The sequence below is a fragment of the Sphaeramia orbicularis genome, chromosome 19 (genome assembly GCF_902148855.1).
Source record: "Sphaeramia orbicularis chromosome 19, fSphaOr1.1, whole genome shotgun sequence".
NCBI classification, from domain to species: domain Eukaryota; kingdom Metazoa; phylum Chordata; class Actinopteri; order Kurtiformes; family Apogonidae; genus Sphaeramia; species Sphaeramia orbicularis.
Genome location: NC_043975.1, coordinates 11,986,496 through 12,003,959, shown reverse-complemented (window position 1 = coordinate 12,003,959; position 17,464 = coordinate 11,986,496). Strand labels below are relative to the sequence as shown.

At 32.5% G+C, this 17,464-nt stretch overlaps 1 protein-coding gene across 1 annotated transcript in view; it reads right to left on the bottom strand.

Annotated features, from left to right (window-relative positions):
• adamts14 (ADAM metallopeptidase with thrombospondin type 1 motif, 14) overlaps positions 1–17,464 on the bottom strand; it is a 205,587-nt gene that overhangs the window by 171,156 nt on the left and 16,967 nt on the right. The gene's annotated exons all lie outside the window — the stretch shown is intronic.

The window sequence follows — 17,464 nt, the reverse complement described above, 5'->3', positions numbered from 1 at the left end:
CATGTTTAAAATGTTAAATCTACATAAATTTACATGTTTAAAATGTTAAATTTACATGTTTAAAATGTTAAATCTACATGCTTAAAATGTTAAATTTACATGTTTAAAATGTTAAATCAACATGTTTAAAATGTTAAATCTACATGTTTAAAATGTTAAATCTACATGTTTAAAATGTTAAACCTACATGTTTAAAATGTTAAATCAACATGTTTAAAATGTTAAATCAACATGTTTAAAATGTTAAACCTACATGTTTAAAATGTTAAATTTACATGTTTAAAATGTTAAATCTACATGTTTAAAATGTTAAATCTACATGTTTAAAATGTTAAATTTACATGTTTAAAATGTTAAATCTACATGTTTAAAATGTTAAATTTACATGTTTAAAATGTTAAATCAACATGTTTAAAATGTTAAATCAACATGTTTAAAATGTTAAATCAACATGTTTAAAATGTTAAATCAACATGTTTAAAATGTTAAACCTACATGTTTAAAATGTTAAACCTACATGTTTAAAATGTTAAATCTACATGTTTAAAATGTTAAATTTACATGTTTAAAATGTTAAATCTACATGTTTAAAATGTTAAACCTACATGTTTAAAATGTTAAACCTACATGTTTAAAATGTTAAATCTACATGTTTAAAATGTTAAATTTACATGTTTAAAATGTTAAATCTACATGTTTAAAATGTTAAACCTACATGTTTAAAATGTTTAATTTACATGTTTAAAATGTTAAATCTACATGTTTAAAATGTTAAAACTACATGTTTAAAATGTTAAATTTACATGTTTAAAATGTTAAATCTACATGTTTAAAATGTTAAATTTACATGTTTAAAATGTTAAATCTACATGTTTAAAATGTTAAATTTACATGTTTAAAATGTTAAATCTACATGTTTAAAATGTTAAATCTACATGTTTAAAATGTTAAATCTACATGTTTAAAATGTTAAATCTACATGTTTAAAATGTTAAATTTACATGTTTAAAATGTTAAATCTACATGTTTAAAATGTTAAATCAACATGTTTAAAATGTTAAATTTACATGTTTAAAATGTTAAATTTACATGTTACTCCGCAAATATGTTTACAGTTGGATGTGTTTTTTTACAGTATTGTTGTGGTAACCGCAGCTGCCAGTTTTTTTCCGAAAAAACAACAGGATTTTTTTTACAGTGTAGGGATGTAAAAACCGGGGGGGGGGGGGGTTGATTGCCCCCATCCCCCTCACAAATCGCACCCTGGGTATTAGGACTTTTTCACTGTGTTTTTATTCTTGCATTTTACCTCCTCAACGATTAATGATCAAAATAACCATCATAGAATGTAATGACTAGTCGCTGCTCTTATGGGGATATCTGATTCCGTAAGATGAATAAGTGAATTAACAAAGGTAGCAGCGGTAATAAAATAAGTAGTATCGGTGGCAGAATGAAGCAGAAGTATCAGTATGAGAGCAGATGTGATTCTTCATGTTAATCCAGTTTTGTGTGTGTAGTATCTGCGTCTGTGTGTGTTTAAGCAGACACACCGTAGCTGCAGCGAGGATTAATTTGAGAGGAAATAAATCTAATTGTTGGCCGAGATGCCGTGCTTCCACTGATGGAGCTCTTCATTTAGTGGCTTTACCTCCCTGCCAGCTGGGTCCTGGAACACCAGAGGATACTGGAATACTGGACCGGGACCAGCTCTGTACAGTATCCCCACAAACATTTATGAATAGAACAATTTATGCATGTGTTTTCCAGCTCCAAAGGATGGAAAAAGCGCCCCCCCCCCCCCCCCCAAAAAAAAAAAAAAAACAAAAAAAAAAACACAAACTCAATGGAGGGCCAGACCAAGCGATGACACGGGGACACAATTCATGTTCAATAAGCTCTGCGTTGAAAACTAAATAATTTCTCTTTATGTTTAATACATGTATGAATAGGTCTCATTGAGTACTTTCACATGACACATAACATTTAGGGGTAAAAATACTGAAATAACTGAATGAATAGGGGTGTGTATCGGCAAGAATCTGGCGATATGATACAAATCACAATACGATACATCACAATACTGTTAAAAAGGCAATTTTTTGTTTGTTTCTTTTTTTTTTTTTCAATGATTATTTCCTTGAAGAATTGAATTACACCAGAAATCTGCACAAATGCTAAACACATTTTTATTTGCTCACAACAGGATCTAATGCTATATCATAACATTTTCCTGTGTTTAAACTGAAACTTAACATCATAACATTATTTATGTGCAATCCCAACAAAGGAACTAACATCATTTAATAAAAGAGTGTTAAATAATAATAAATAAAATATAAACAAAAAAGGAAAACAAAAATGAACCTCCACAATATCTGCATTTGAATAAATACCTGAAAATATCGATACAGTACTTTTTAATATCAATACAGTATTGTGAAATGAAATATTGAGATATACTGCAGAACCGATATTTTCTTACGCCCCTATGAATGAACTTTTTTTTTTCCACTTTACGCAAATGTACAAAGCATGCTGTTCTCATAAGAAATTGATCCTAAATGAAACATAGAGTTTTAGTTATGATGTTAAACTACAATGTGAACTTAGGTGATTTTGGATATTGTTAAAAAAAAAACATTTTTGTTGTCATCATTATGTTTGTCCAGATAAGTGAGCCTTTGTTTGTGCCAGGCATTGAAATGGACAAGAAACTGAGGAAAACAAGGGTGGTCTGATAATTATTTTCCATGACTGTAGATTGTTTCATATCCGTGTATCCTTTTTTTTCCCTCTTGTTTCTTTTTTTTTTTCTTTAATTTTTATTATTATTATTATTATTATTATTATTATTATTATTATTATTATTATTATTATTATTTGCGTGTATCCCCTTTTTTCCCCTTGTTTCTTTGTTGTTGTTTTTCTAATTTTGATTACTACTACTACTACTATTATTACTATTACTACTACTATTATTATTATTATTATTATTATTATTATTGTTATTATTATTACTACTATTATTGTTATTATTATTACTATTATTATTATTATTATTATTATTATTATTATTATTATTATTTGCGTGTATCCCCTTTTTTCCCCTTGTTTCTTTGTTGTTGTTTTTCTAATTTTGATTACTACTACTACTACTACTATTATTACTATTACTACTATTATTATTATTATTATTATTATTATTATTATTATTATTATTATTATTATTATTGTTATTATTATTACTACTATTATTGTTATTATTATTATTATTATTATTATTATTATTATTATTATTATTATTATTATTATTATTATTATTATATGTGTGTATCCCCCTTTTTCCCATGTTTCTTTGGGTTTTTTTTTCTTTTATTATTATTATTAGTAGTAGTGGTAGTGGTAGTAGTAGTATTAGTATCATCATCATCATCATCATTATTATCATTATTATTATTATTATTATTATTATTATTATTATTATTATTTGCGTGTATCCCCTTTTTTCCCCTTGTTTCTTTGTTGTTGTTTTTCTAATTTTGATTACTACTACTACTACTACTATTATTACTATTACTACTATTATTATTATTATTATTATTATTATTATTATTATTATTATTATTATTGTTATTATTATTACTACTATTATTGTTGTTATTATTATTATTATTATTATTATTATTATATGTGTGTATCCCCCTTTTTCCCATGTTTCTTTGGGGGTTTTTTTCTTTTATTATTATTAGTAGTAGTAGTGGTAGTGGTAGTAGTAGTATTAGTATCATCATCATCATCATCATCATCATTATTATCATCATTATTATTATTATTATTATTATTATTATTATTATTATTATTATTATTATTATATGTGTATATCCCCCTTTTTACCCTTGTTTCTTTTGTTTCTTTAATTTTGATTACTACTGCTATCATTATTATTATTATTATTATTATTATTATTATTATTAGTAGTAGTAGTAGTAGTAGTAGTAGTAGTAGTAGTAGTAGTAGTAGTAGTAGTAGTAGTAGTAGTAGTAGTAGTAGTATCACTTTTATTTATTGGATGTGTTTTGTATTTATGTGGGTACAACCTGGAAAAGGAGGGGGTGGGATTGGGGGATGACAGCCTGTGTAATTAATACATTTCTGTCCATTATAAAATATGCTTATAAAACAATAAAGTTGTTAAAAAAACAAACTACAACTGTGCTCAATATTGGATAAAATGTTTAAATGATAAGTTTTTATGAACACATGGGACAGCAGTTTGTCACTTTGTTCAGTATCAGAATAACAGACTTTGCTAGAACTAAAACACTCCAAATATGCTCATAAACTTTTATTTCACATACATATCACAACGGAAGTGATAAATACAGCTAATAACAGAGCATATTTGATCAATAATTGGATTGGACATAACATTTCTATATTTTTGAAATGCTGCATAATTAGTTCCTTAAAATATCACTTACACAAGCAAGAAAAAATATTATTATTACAGTTAATGGTGCATTTACATACTTTAAGCCTTTTTGGGTTTCATTTAATATTGATGTTATCTTTATTTTCTACAAGTGATACTGAAATTTTGTAAAAAGTTTCGTAAAATAGAGTTAAAAAATGAGAAACGGAAGGTGAAACTTGAATTTTTGACACCGATGTTCACTTTGACTTGATCCGACCCTGCAGCTAAAGGAGTCTGATCTCGCTCTTGTTGCCGACTGTTGCTAGGTAGCCTTCTCTCCTTTTAACCGACGGAAACTAAAATAGCGCTCTTCCGACTGCGGTTATCTGGCACTCGAGTTTCCATCACACATGTAACTCAATCACCCCGTCATCTGCGCTAATTCCCAACACATGAGCAACAGCGGTATAATCATAGCCATCACTCATCGCTCCACAACAATAGTTCATCCAGTGCACAGCTGTTCCCATCCAGCCGGAGTTACAGTCCAGAGCAGAGACGCTGAGGTTTGGCTCACTTGGATGTGAACAAAAAATTTTTAAAAAAGGAAAAAAAAAAATCTAAGTAAAAGTGCAGGATTTGTGTTGCATTCAAGTGCTGTCGGGACAATAATCCTTTCCACTTGTGAATTCGAAATTACCAGTGCATTGTGTTCAAGTGCTTTTGTCATACTAACGCAATGAAAAATGGTTGACACATAATTCCTCATGATCTGCTACTCGGATAAAACAGTTTTGGATGTGTTAATTCATCTACTGCACTGTAAAAATCCAAATCTTACCAAGTGTATTTTTCTTATTTCTAGTCAAAATATCTCATCACACTTAAAATAAGACACAATCACCTAAAGAGGAACTTTTCAGTGAGATTTAAAGAACGTATTTTTAGACAATAGATCTTGAAAGTCTTATTTCGAGAAATCTTGCCAAGATAATTTTCACGTGTTCCATTGGCAGATTTTTTTGCTTAATTCCGGATTTTTTTGCTTAATTCAAGATTTTTTTTTGCTTAATTCAAGATTTTTTTTTTTCTCAATTCCAGATTCTTTTTTTGCTTAATTCAAGATTTTTTTTGCTTAATTCAAGATTTTTTTCTTTGCTTTGCTTAATTCCAGATTCTTTTTTTTTTTTTTTGCTTAATTCAAGATTTTTTGCTTAATTCAAGATTTTTTTTCTTTGCTTTATTCAAGATTTTTTTTTTTGCTTAATTCCAGATTTTTTTGCTTAATTCAAGATTTTTTTTATTTTTTTTATTTATTTTTTGCTTAATTCAAGATTTTTTTTTTTTTTTTGCTTAATTCCAGATTCTTTTTTTGCTTAGGTCAAGGTTTTTTTTTTTGCTTTACTCAATTTGTTTTTTGCTTAATTCCAGATTTTTTATTTTTTATTTTTTTTTTTGCTTAATTTAAGATTTTTTTTTTTTTGCTTAATTCAATTTTTTTTTTTTTTTGGTTAATTCAAGATTTTTTTTGCTTAATTCAAGCAAAAAAAAAATCTGCCAATGGAACAAGTGGAAATTATCTTGGCAAGATTTCTCGAAATAAGATTTTCAAGATCTATTATCTAAAAATAAGTTTTTATATCTCATGTACAAGTTCTTCTTTAGGTGACTGTGTCTTATTTTAAGTGTGATGAGATATTTTGACTAGAAATGAGAAAAATACACTTGGTAAGATTTGGATTTTTGCAGTGTCGACACCACTGTGCTACAGCATACTTTTTGGTACCTTGTTTTTGCACATTGTGCATTTTATAAATGTGTAAAATCATCGCCTAACATCAGCAGATCATTAATAAATACATCGCTTATCATTTGCGATCAATCTCTTTTTGTTCTCTGCCATATTGAAAATTTTAAAGGTTATTGTCATCTCGGCAGCTCATGGATAAAAAATTTTTCCTCGGAAAATACAACGTGAGGGGGCGTTCATGTGCAATTTTCGAGTTTGTAACTAGTATCTATATTATAAAAGCCAAGTGGCCTCTGTGTGCTTGCATTCGTGTGTGTATATGTGTGCGTGTCCGGGGATTCACACAAAATCCAGTAAGAGCTGACTGCTGCAGTTTGGCACACTTGTGTATTTTTGGTCAAGGAACAGACTAGCAAAAACGGCAAGTTGATAGGACCAATATTCTGGGAGATATTAGTAATTTTGGAATACAATAGCCTTACAATCATGTTGCTATGGCCAGAATGCTTTGGTGGTGACTGCTGGACAAATGCGGTACAGCATGCATGAATACACAATAGCATAAAAACTACCTCATCTAGAACCCGGTACCATAATTCCCTTAGCACCTGAAGACATCGTTATTCCAGAGAAACATAAGTCACTTGCATTTGTTTTCTGTGTGTGTCCGGGGATTCACACAAAATCTGGAATGAGCTGACTGCTGCAGTTTGGCATACTTATGTATTTTTTGTCAAGGAACAGACTAGCAAAAACGGCAAGTTGATAGGACCAATATTTTGGGAGATATTAGTAATTTTGGAATACAATAGACTTACAATCACGTTGCTATGGCCAGAATGCTTTGGCGGTGACTGCTGGACAAATGCAGTACAGCATGCACGAATATACAATAGCATAAATATTACCACACCTAGAACCAATGGATCAAGACAACGCGCTACTTTACCATAATTCCCATAGCACCTGAAGGCATCATTATTCCAGAGAACCTGAAGTAACTTGCATTCGTTTTCCGTGTGTGTCCGAGGATTCACACAAAATCCAGAAAGAGCCAACTGCTGCAGTTTGGCACACTTATGTATTTTTTGTCAAGGAAGAGACTAGCGAAAATGGCAAGTTGATAGGACCAATATTTTGGAAGATATTATGGCTAAAATTTACTTAGGGGGTCAAATGAGTGGCCATTTTTGTAAAAAAAAAAAGTTGTAAGAAATGCATAGAACTGTGTTGAGATAATGCTAATACATTTGTGCACAGACTACTGATATTATTTGACAGTGGAAGCTCTATTTTCAGAAATATTGGATTTTGAATAGCACGTGTATGTGAAAACTTTTGCTGGTGGACGGACGTGACATTACCCATGATGCTCTGGTCAGTACCAGTACTTTATTAGTAATAAACTTATATACTTACTATTGCTAATTCTCCTCTTATTCATAAATGTTAGTATTGTGGATCTAAAACAATAACAGCTGACACAAAAACACAAAATGTGGCAGTGGACAAATGTGACATGGTTGTTACAGATCCCATCATACTGATGCTCAGCAGCCATGTCACCGTTTACACTAATGATCCCTGTGCAAAAACTAGGATCAGAATTATTTATTGTATAGTTTATCATCATACTAAAGAGGAAATAACAATATAGAATTGTTATTTCTTGATAAAAATGCTAATTATTAGAAAACTGTTGATTTAAAAAGTGACGTGTGACATTCTTAATGTATGTATTGGTGTAACATCAGCAGGATGGATCAGCACCATACTCCATATTACAACCTGTAAAAATAAAACGTGATATGTAGGATAGGATCTTGTAAGAAAAATTGGGGAATCTAAAAGAATAGAATATTTGTTTTTCAGGTAAATTCAGTTCAAATACTAGAAGCACTCGGAGAGCGCAGACCTCCGCCAAGGCTGATCAGTGGCGCCCCCCGTGGGCCCCCCCACCCCCGATCACCACCAAAATTTAATCATTTCTTCCTTATCCCATTTCCAACAAACCCTGAAAATTTCATCCAAATCTGTCCATAACTTTTTGAGTTATGTTGCACACTAACGGACAGACAAACAAACAAACCCTGGCAAAAACATAACCTCCTTGGCGGAGGTAATAACTTGGCCATTTGTGACATGAAAATATAGCATTAATTGTGATGAAATTGGACATTTTTGACCTGAAAACATAGTTCATATGACCATCAACATGTTGCAACAGAACTGAAATCCTGTCAATTTGCAGAACTTGCATTTACCAACACAAAGTTCCTTTGAGGATTCACTTATATTGATTTCTTATGCACAAAGACAGAAATAAGACCTCTAAGCAAATTGTAGCCAATTAGTAATTTTGGAATACAATAGCCTTTCAGTCATGTTGCTATGGCCAGAACACTTTGGCGATGACTGCTGGACAAATGTGGTACAGTATGCACAAATACACAACAGCATAAAAACTACCACATCTAGAACCCGGTACCATAATTCCCATAGCACCTGAAGGCATCATTATACCACAGAACTCTAAGTCGCTTGCATTTGTTTTCTGCGGAGCCTCATCAGAAAGTCTAGCGTTACCATGAGTCCGGATCCATCCAAAACACATCCGATTAATTTGAAACTTTCCTGTCTTATCTGTCATGTGCTTGGAATGCTATAAAATCTCATCCCTCCAGGCACATGGCATTGGCGTAGCACCAAACCAAACCAACATAATCTGTTAACTGGAGGTGATGTCATGCTTCACCTTCTGGGAATCATGTCTGCAGGTAAAGGCCTCGCTGTAGACGACAAACCTGCTGCAGAGCTTATCAGAAAAAAGAAAAAAAAAAAAAAGTATGGCACTGTTGGAACAGTGCAAGCAGGGGGTAGATTGTCCTGCATGTGCAACTATGATAAACTGACTTATGGGAACTGGTGATTTGGCTCAACTCAGCGATAAGAGCATGCTTTATCAGCTCCCAAATGGCTTTTCATTTAGTACCCCCCCACCCCCTGAGTTTTATCATTCAGACAATTTAAGCAGTGATTTGTCCTATGATAAATGAGTCATCTTTTACCAGAATATTAACCTTTACATTATGTTTGGAACAGGGACGCAATGATATGAAAATTTCATATCACGGTTATTGTGACCAAAATTATCACGGTTATTATTAATATTATTATCACGGTATTATTGAAATTGTGCTCAAAATGTTCAAAAAGTACTAATACACACGCATGGAAATAATTTAACCAAGTTGTATTTACAAAAAAAAAAACAAATAAAATAATTGCCACAATGTACCTTCTGTTGCAGAAACATTCATATATTAACCCTTAGTGGTCTGAGCCTATTTTGTCCGTTTTTCAGTCCTTTTGATTTTGCCTTTATATACTATATAAACAAATGTTTACTATACCCATGTTTGGGATCTGTTTTTCAGCACAACTTCATCTATATCATCTGTCTATTATTTTTTCACTTTAACCTACTATATCATCATAAAAGGCCAAAAACCACAAAAAATATATAAAATCTGATTTGAAAAATGTATATAATTTATTGCATAAATAACACAAAGATGCTTAACGAAACTTTTCAAAGACTTTAAAAGTGAATATTACTTCCAAATATTAGGTGTAGAAAATTAAAACTGTAATAAATTAAAACTATACTCAAGTATTTGACATAAAAGCAGATCTTTACACTGGGTTTTCTTCCCCTAAAAGTGCGGTAATCAAACACGGTTATCATGATAATTAGAATTTAAATGGTAATACTAACCGTTGGCAATTTTACCACGGTTTATCGTTATACCGGTAATCGTTACATCCCTAGTTTGGAATGACATCAAATGCACCATTAATACCGCTATTTCTGTATATGTATATATATATATATATATATATATATATGTATATATATATATATATATATATATATATATATATCTGTTGGAGTGCAGCGGGGGGGGGGGGCACGATCTACACATAACGTCACTTACGCTAGCATGAAAATTGAAACTGAAACTTAACATGCTTTGAAATTAAAAAAAATACAAATTTTAAAAAATTATAAATGATAAAAAAAATTCATTGAAAAATAATAAATACATAAATACATACATACATACATTAAAAAAAAGAAAAAAACATGCTTTGAACGTCCGATTCCCAACTTCTCCTGGATCTTACAGGACATTTTCACAACTTCAAGCCTGTATCTACTGGACCCCCTCCTCTGCTCTATGACCCCCCCACAAATGCTGGGGGGAAGGGGGGGGGGGGGGGTGATCCACACATAACGTCACTTGCGCTAGCGTGAAAACAAAACTGAAACTAAACATGCTTTGAAATAAAAAAAAATTTCAAAAAATTAGCAATAATAAAAAAATTATTAAAAAAATAATAAATACATAAATAAATAAATACAAAATAAATAAAGAAAAAAAAAAAAAAAAAGAAAAAAAAACATACTTTGAACGTCCGATTCCTGACTTCTCCCAGGACATTTTCACAACTTCTAGCCTGTATCCACTGGACCCCCTCTTCTGCTCTATGACCCCTCCACAAATGCTAGGCTCCATGAATTTGTCATGTTAGCCCCCCCCCCCCCTTATCGGTGCCCCAGCATATGAGCAAAAAAATTCAGATCAGTCCTTCTTTTGTCGTCAGTTTGATCGTCACTCCAGTGTCTTTCATTCTATTCTCTTCTTCAAACATACTTTTGAAGATAGAACCCTGGTGGTACTATAGACGTCAAGACATGCGGTCTCGTGCGTCCCGTGGGATCGTACCCGCATTTACGTCTCGAGCGCACTGCATTCCCGTCCTTATTCCTTTCAAACTCCGGCTTTTCATCAGACATGATCTCCTCTTTGTTTGTACACATCAAGCAGACACTTCAGACTAAATAATTTGCCTGCGAGCTGTCTGTCTGCGCACCTTCATATATATGCCCCCCCCACCGAAAACCGAAAACCCCTGCAAGCACAGACAGGTCTATGTTTATGTTGGCTTTGATGCGAGGAAATGTGTGGACTTTACTAGGAGATGTCTGACAGCAACATTTAAAGGGTCACTTTGCCCAGATTAAGCAAAACACATCGACTCATACGGAGCTTTTTTGAGGTTTTTTTGGGGCTTTGATATGTCACCTGCAGACTCTTCTGATGTCACATGAAAGAAACTTACACTCACGGCACTTAAACCGTAAAAGTAACATCAATAAAAAGCCAAAAGAACAAGACTTTTGATGTCAAATGTGAACAAATAATCAAAGAACCCTACTGATTCTGTATTTTACTGTGATGTTCTAAAACCTGACCCTAATATTTGGAATATTAATATTACATACAACACCATTAACCCTTTGAGTCCTGACGTATCAGTTCTGACACGTTCTGAATTATGATTTATTTTAGATATTCATAGAAATTCAACCGTTTGCTTAATAGGTAAAATTTCAAAACGTGTCAATAAAATACACTTTACGCCAATGGTTCCCAACCTTTTTTGGCTCGTGACCCCATTTTAACGTCACAAATTTCTGGTGACCCCTGACATTCAAACCGAAAACTTTTTTTTTTTTTTTTGCTAAAATCATTTGTTTTTGATCATGCTATACAACGTTGCAAATGAACATTAATTTTAGACGACATTTAGTCTATATAATGTATATTATTATGGATGGAGGCAGTAAATCCAGGTGTAGATTACTGCACAAAGTGAGAATTTGATTTTCCATGGTCAGGATATGTACAGTCAGTTCAGCTTGGATTTACAAGGCTGACAATTAATACTGAACAAACAAGAACTCAAACTATGAATTATGAAAGAGCTGCAGCATCTGAAACCGACCACAATGAACATTTGACAGATAAACAGAACCACAGTGCTGCAGTTTCAGATTCAGAGTTTGTCATGTCTTTTATATATTGGGATTGTCTCCCTCAACTCACCATATATTTTTTATTAGTAAGTTTTTTGTTTTGTTTTGTTTTGTTTTAAATCAATTACTAGAAATTTCAGGTGACCCCATTTGAATTCCAGGTGACTTCACGTGGGGTCCTGACCCCAAGGTTATTATCGTTAACAAAAACTAACGAAATGACAAAAACTAGAATTGAAAAAACATTTCCGTTAACTGAAATAAATAAAAACTATAATTAAAAGAAAAAAAACATAACTAACTGAAACTGTATTGTGTGCTTACAAAACTAACTAAAACAGATAAAAATGATGGTCCGTCCCTTGTCGTTTACAGTCGTCTTCTGGTCCCCACTCTACCTGGAAACATGGACTCTAAAGTTGATAGAAAGTAGCAGAGTCCTGTATGGGATTTATGTGAACACGACGGCGAGGAAGAGAAAAGTTATGAAAAAACTAACGCTAATAGTAGAACTAAACTAAAACTAATAAAGACTAGCAAATCTGCTCTAAAAACTAATTAAAAGTAACTGAATTAGAGAAAAACAAGTCAAAACTAAATAAAACTGAACTATAATGAAAAATCCAAAACTATTATAACCTTGGTCCCGACCCCAAGGTTGAAAAACACTTCCTTACGCTTTCCAGACATCTGAGCATGCTCAGTGTACCCCCCGTCACCTGTGTAATGAGGGGCAAAATACACAGCAAGGAATCATATTTTTGGACTGTGCAATATATTTAGATATTTATTCTTATTTATCTTTTTATTCAAAATTTGTTCCGTTTTTATTTTTAATGCGTATATTTTTCCTTCTGTATATAATACTGTCATTGTTCATGTTGTGCACTGAGCCACTGCATCAAAATTTCATTTTGAAGCAAATCTTAAAGACAAATAAAGTCTGTCTAAGTCTAAAGCTGAAACCGACTAAATCAGTGTTTTTCAACCTTGGGGTTGGGACCCCACATGGGGTCGCCTGAAATTTCTAGTAATTGATAAAAAGCAAAACTTACTAATGAAAATATATGGTGAGTTGACAGAGACAATCACAATCCATAAAAGACATGACAAACTGTGAAGCTGAAACTGCAGCACTGTGGTTCTGTTTATCTGTCAAATGTTCATTATGGTCGGTTTCAGATGCTGCAGCTCTTTCATAATTTATAGTTTGAGTTCTTGTTTGTTCAGTATTAATTGTCAGCCTTGTAAATCCCAGCTGGACTGACTGTACATATCCTGACCATGGAAAATAAAATTCTCACTTTGTGCAGTAATCTACACCTGGCTTTTCTGCCTCCATCCATAATAATATACATTATGGAGACTAAATGTTGTCTAAAATTTATGTTTATTTGCAACATAGTATAGCAAAAACAAATTAATTTTAGCAAAAAAAAAATTCTCTATTTTGAATGTCTGGGTTGCCAGAAATTTTTTATGTTAAAATGGGGTCATGAGCCAAAAAAGGTTGGAAACCACTGGAGTAAATATAAAGATAAATGAGCCTGATGCCACATGTCCAAGCTTCCATATCGAGCAACGGACCAGTGATCGGTAAGTACAGTATAACCATCAGCCATGTATTTAACCCCCCCATCTGTATCTGTGTGAAAACACTGCAACAAGGAGTCGATTTTGTACAACCCAAAAAACGGAATCCATAGGAGTTGGATGAATTCTGGCTTCCTCTCAGACCACTTGATTAATAAGTTCGGAATTTTTGCAGTTTTAACTCTAGTCGGAAATAAGTCATATTGAACTGTTGCTGAACTCTTCTTCTTTTCAAACGAACACACCGTAACACCTTAAAGTTAACGTTTAAAGTTGTCATATTTTGCTAAACCCACTTTAATTAGTCTTTGGTTCATTTATTTGTGTATTTGGACCCTAATAGTTCATAATGTTTGAATTTGAACCCTCCAGGTGCTGCAAAACTATCTTTATATTTTTTTGGCAAAAATCAAGTGGATTTCTACAACTCGTTTTAAGTCCTTCTTAATTTGTTACGTCTATAATTAGTTACGTCACGACATTTGCACATATAAGGTCAAGACTTGCAACGAATATTTCTCCGAGTACGACATAATTGTTTGTCAGCAGCAGTGGTTGTAGTAAAAACTGAAAATATGTCCAAACTTCAAGCCGATTACCTAAAATGTTCAGTTGTTGGTTGAACGGGACAGAAAGCACAGTCAACAACCTGGAGGGGGCGGGGTCATGTGCATTTAAAGGGCCAGCGCTCCAAACGACCTTTCTGGTGTCATTAATCATAAATAGGGTTGAAGATGGACCTGTGGAGTTGAATTAAAGATGAATTCAGACCCAAGCAGAGCATTAATAGTTTATGTAAACCACAGGGAAATGTTTGAAAATGCATAATTCCATTTAAAAAAGCAAAATATTCCTCCTTTAAATCTGCCCTCAGGTTCAAATGAAAGGAAAAGCCTGATGGGAGTGGTCTCTTCCAGCACAATGACCCCGACCGCAGGATACGAGGCCTCATTTAATGGTTTGATAGGAATGAAAATTATATGAATCACACCCTATTGTCTTTAGAGGCACCAGACCTTAACCTAAATGAACACTTAGGACAGAGTTTGAACCCATGTGTTACACAGACTCATCATTAAACCAAACAACTGAAGATTTTAGAGAAGAATGAAACACCTCATACAGACTGTAGAACCAAGGCTTGTCCCTCAGCTCAGAACATTATCTTTGCTTAAAATACAAAGAAAAATAAAGCAAATACAACAAATAACCTTTGAAAAGGAACTAAAAATATGTGTGATTCACTTGTTGTATTGTTGTGAATTTACCTGATGTAGAAGTAAATTTAAAAAAAACTTTAAAGCCTTTTTTTTTACTGAATATTCAGGCTTAAATTGTAGTTGCATTATGTACACTGCAAAAAAGGCATGTCCAAAAATAAGAAAATTAAACTTATTGTTGGATTAAAATGTCTAATTTCAAGTAAAATGATCTGCAAGTACAGTAAAAAAAAATGCACTTATCAAGTTTTCTTAAAATAAGAAAATATTTTTTAAGGATTATGGAATGCTAAAATTCTTATTTTAGGCAGAAAATACTTGTTTCTAGTCCTCATAGTAAGATTTTTTTTATCTATGGTAATATTTATATGTACGGTCTTATGAAGATGTATTGACTCAATAGATATATATTAGGGGTGGGAATCTTTCACTATCTCACGATTCAATTCTGATTTTTGGGCCTACGATTTGATTCAAGATCGATTTTCAATTCAAAACAATTTTCAATTCAAAACGACTTGATTCATTATGATTTCTGCTTCAATCTATAGGTGTGCAAAGGATCCTCATGATCTACTCCAGTCTGCTTTGCAAGACAGAATGACAAATGCAGACATTCAAATGTCTTTGTCACATTTATTAAGTTTTAAACATTTATCCATGCTTGGCAGGAAGTTTGGTAAGGCACAGCAGTGTGTGTTGGTTTGCTGCTGGTGGCTGACTGTGTCACCGTGTCCTTAAGCTCTGGGTGATGCAGCTGACAGACTGATCTCATGAGATCGCGTTGTATGTGACACCAGTTTATTGCATTTGGTGTGCCATATGAATGCATTTTCATCCTTTTGCTTATTACTTAACACCATTTGATGGCGTGTCAATGTGCTCGCTGCTCATCGCGCTAACCCTAACCGCTAATCACGCTAGCCGCTAATCGCTAACCCAACCTCCTCCATTAGTTTCCTTTGTTTTGGTGCTTCCCACGCATGCGTATGTTCCAGAACCGGCTGCATGATGACGTCAGGACGTCCCGTGTACAAAATGGAGGCTGACTGCCGGCGGATTTGTTTTATTTACTAAAATCGATTTTGGGACATTTTAAATCAATTCTGAATCATAGTAAATGAGAATCATGATTTTTATATGAATCGTTTTTTTGGCACACCCCTAATATATATATATATATATATATATATATATATATATATATATATATATACACATATATATATATATATATGGAAAACTGCATAAAACAAGTAACAATTTCTTGAGGGTAAACCGTTCCTGTGTCTGTCGTACTCATCCCCCCAACAACGTAGCTCCTTTTGTTATAAATGTTTACATTTAGGTGTAATATCTAAGTGGGGCAGCTCAAGATGAAAATTCTTGGAAAAAATCAAAAAATCTTATCTAAGTAAAATAAATGAGTAAATAAATCCAAAAAATGATCTTTCTAAATAAATATTCCAAATACAAGTCAGTTTATCTACATCAGATATTCCTTTTTTTTTACAGTGTATGTACATCATATCAATTTTATGGTCTGTATTTGAAGGAAATATCCTCAAATGGGATTCAACCCTTAAAACTAACCTACAATAATTTTTTGACAGCTTCACAAATTCTTATTTCTCAACATTTAACCTTTCCTGAGTCATTTATGTTCTTTCACTGCAATATCTTGTGTTTTTCAGTTTATTTTACTGATCCTGTAGAAGTAAATTCAATGGATATTATATCAGAACAGAGAAAACTGAGGAAAAGGTGACATTTTTTCAATGCAATATCTGATTAAATAAATATATGATGGTTGCTGTTAACTCTCTGAGGGTTAAACCTAGAGTATGACATCAATATGTAATTGCTAAGACACTTTCTTCTGGTTTTTCCTTGAGTTTGTCCCCCGTCTGTACGTGCTTTCAATGCTGCATTGTACTTTAAAGGCCTTCGCTCACACAAAGTGGCCTTTCAACAAACAATAGCATTGCACTGTCCTCACACCACTCACTATTATCACATGTGATGACCTTAAGTGATTCTGTGTCGTCTGCTAAAATGAGAGAAATACCAGCTCCTATTCACCTTCAACATGAATTCTTGTACTATTCTTGGAAAAAATGATGCTGGAACACAAGCCATAGACGGATAGACCGTAAAACGATGTACTGATTTTTTTCAATATCGGCCATCTGCCTTGATTTTTTTTTTTTTTGAAAGCTGATATTTGATCAGTAGTAAAAATGTTACGAGATATTTGATCAGGCACCTGTGTGGGCAGCACCTGAAGTTCAATAAATGTTAAAAGAAGTATTATGTCTATTAATAATTTCATTTACATTGCTGCATAAAAATCTTAATTACCTGAGTGTTTCAATTGTATTGTTAAAAAAAAAAAAAAAAAAAAAAAAAAATCGGCCTTAAAAATCAGCTGTAGATCTCCAGGGTTTCTGCAGGTATCAGCAAATCTAATTAAACGCTTTTTAATGCCACTTTAAACAAATTTAATGCCCATGTCCAACTGCATATACAGTTTTATACACTACAAACAAAAAGTTCAGGATGTTTCTTTTTTTCTTTTTTACTTTTTTTTTTTTGTCATT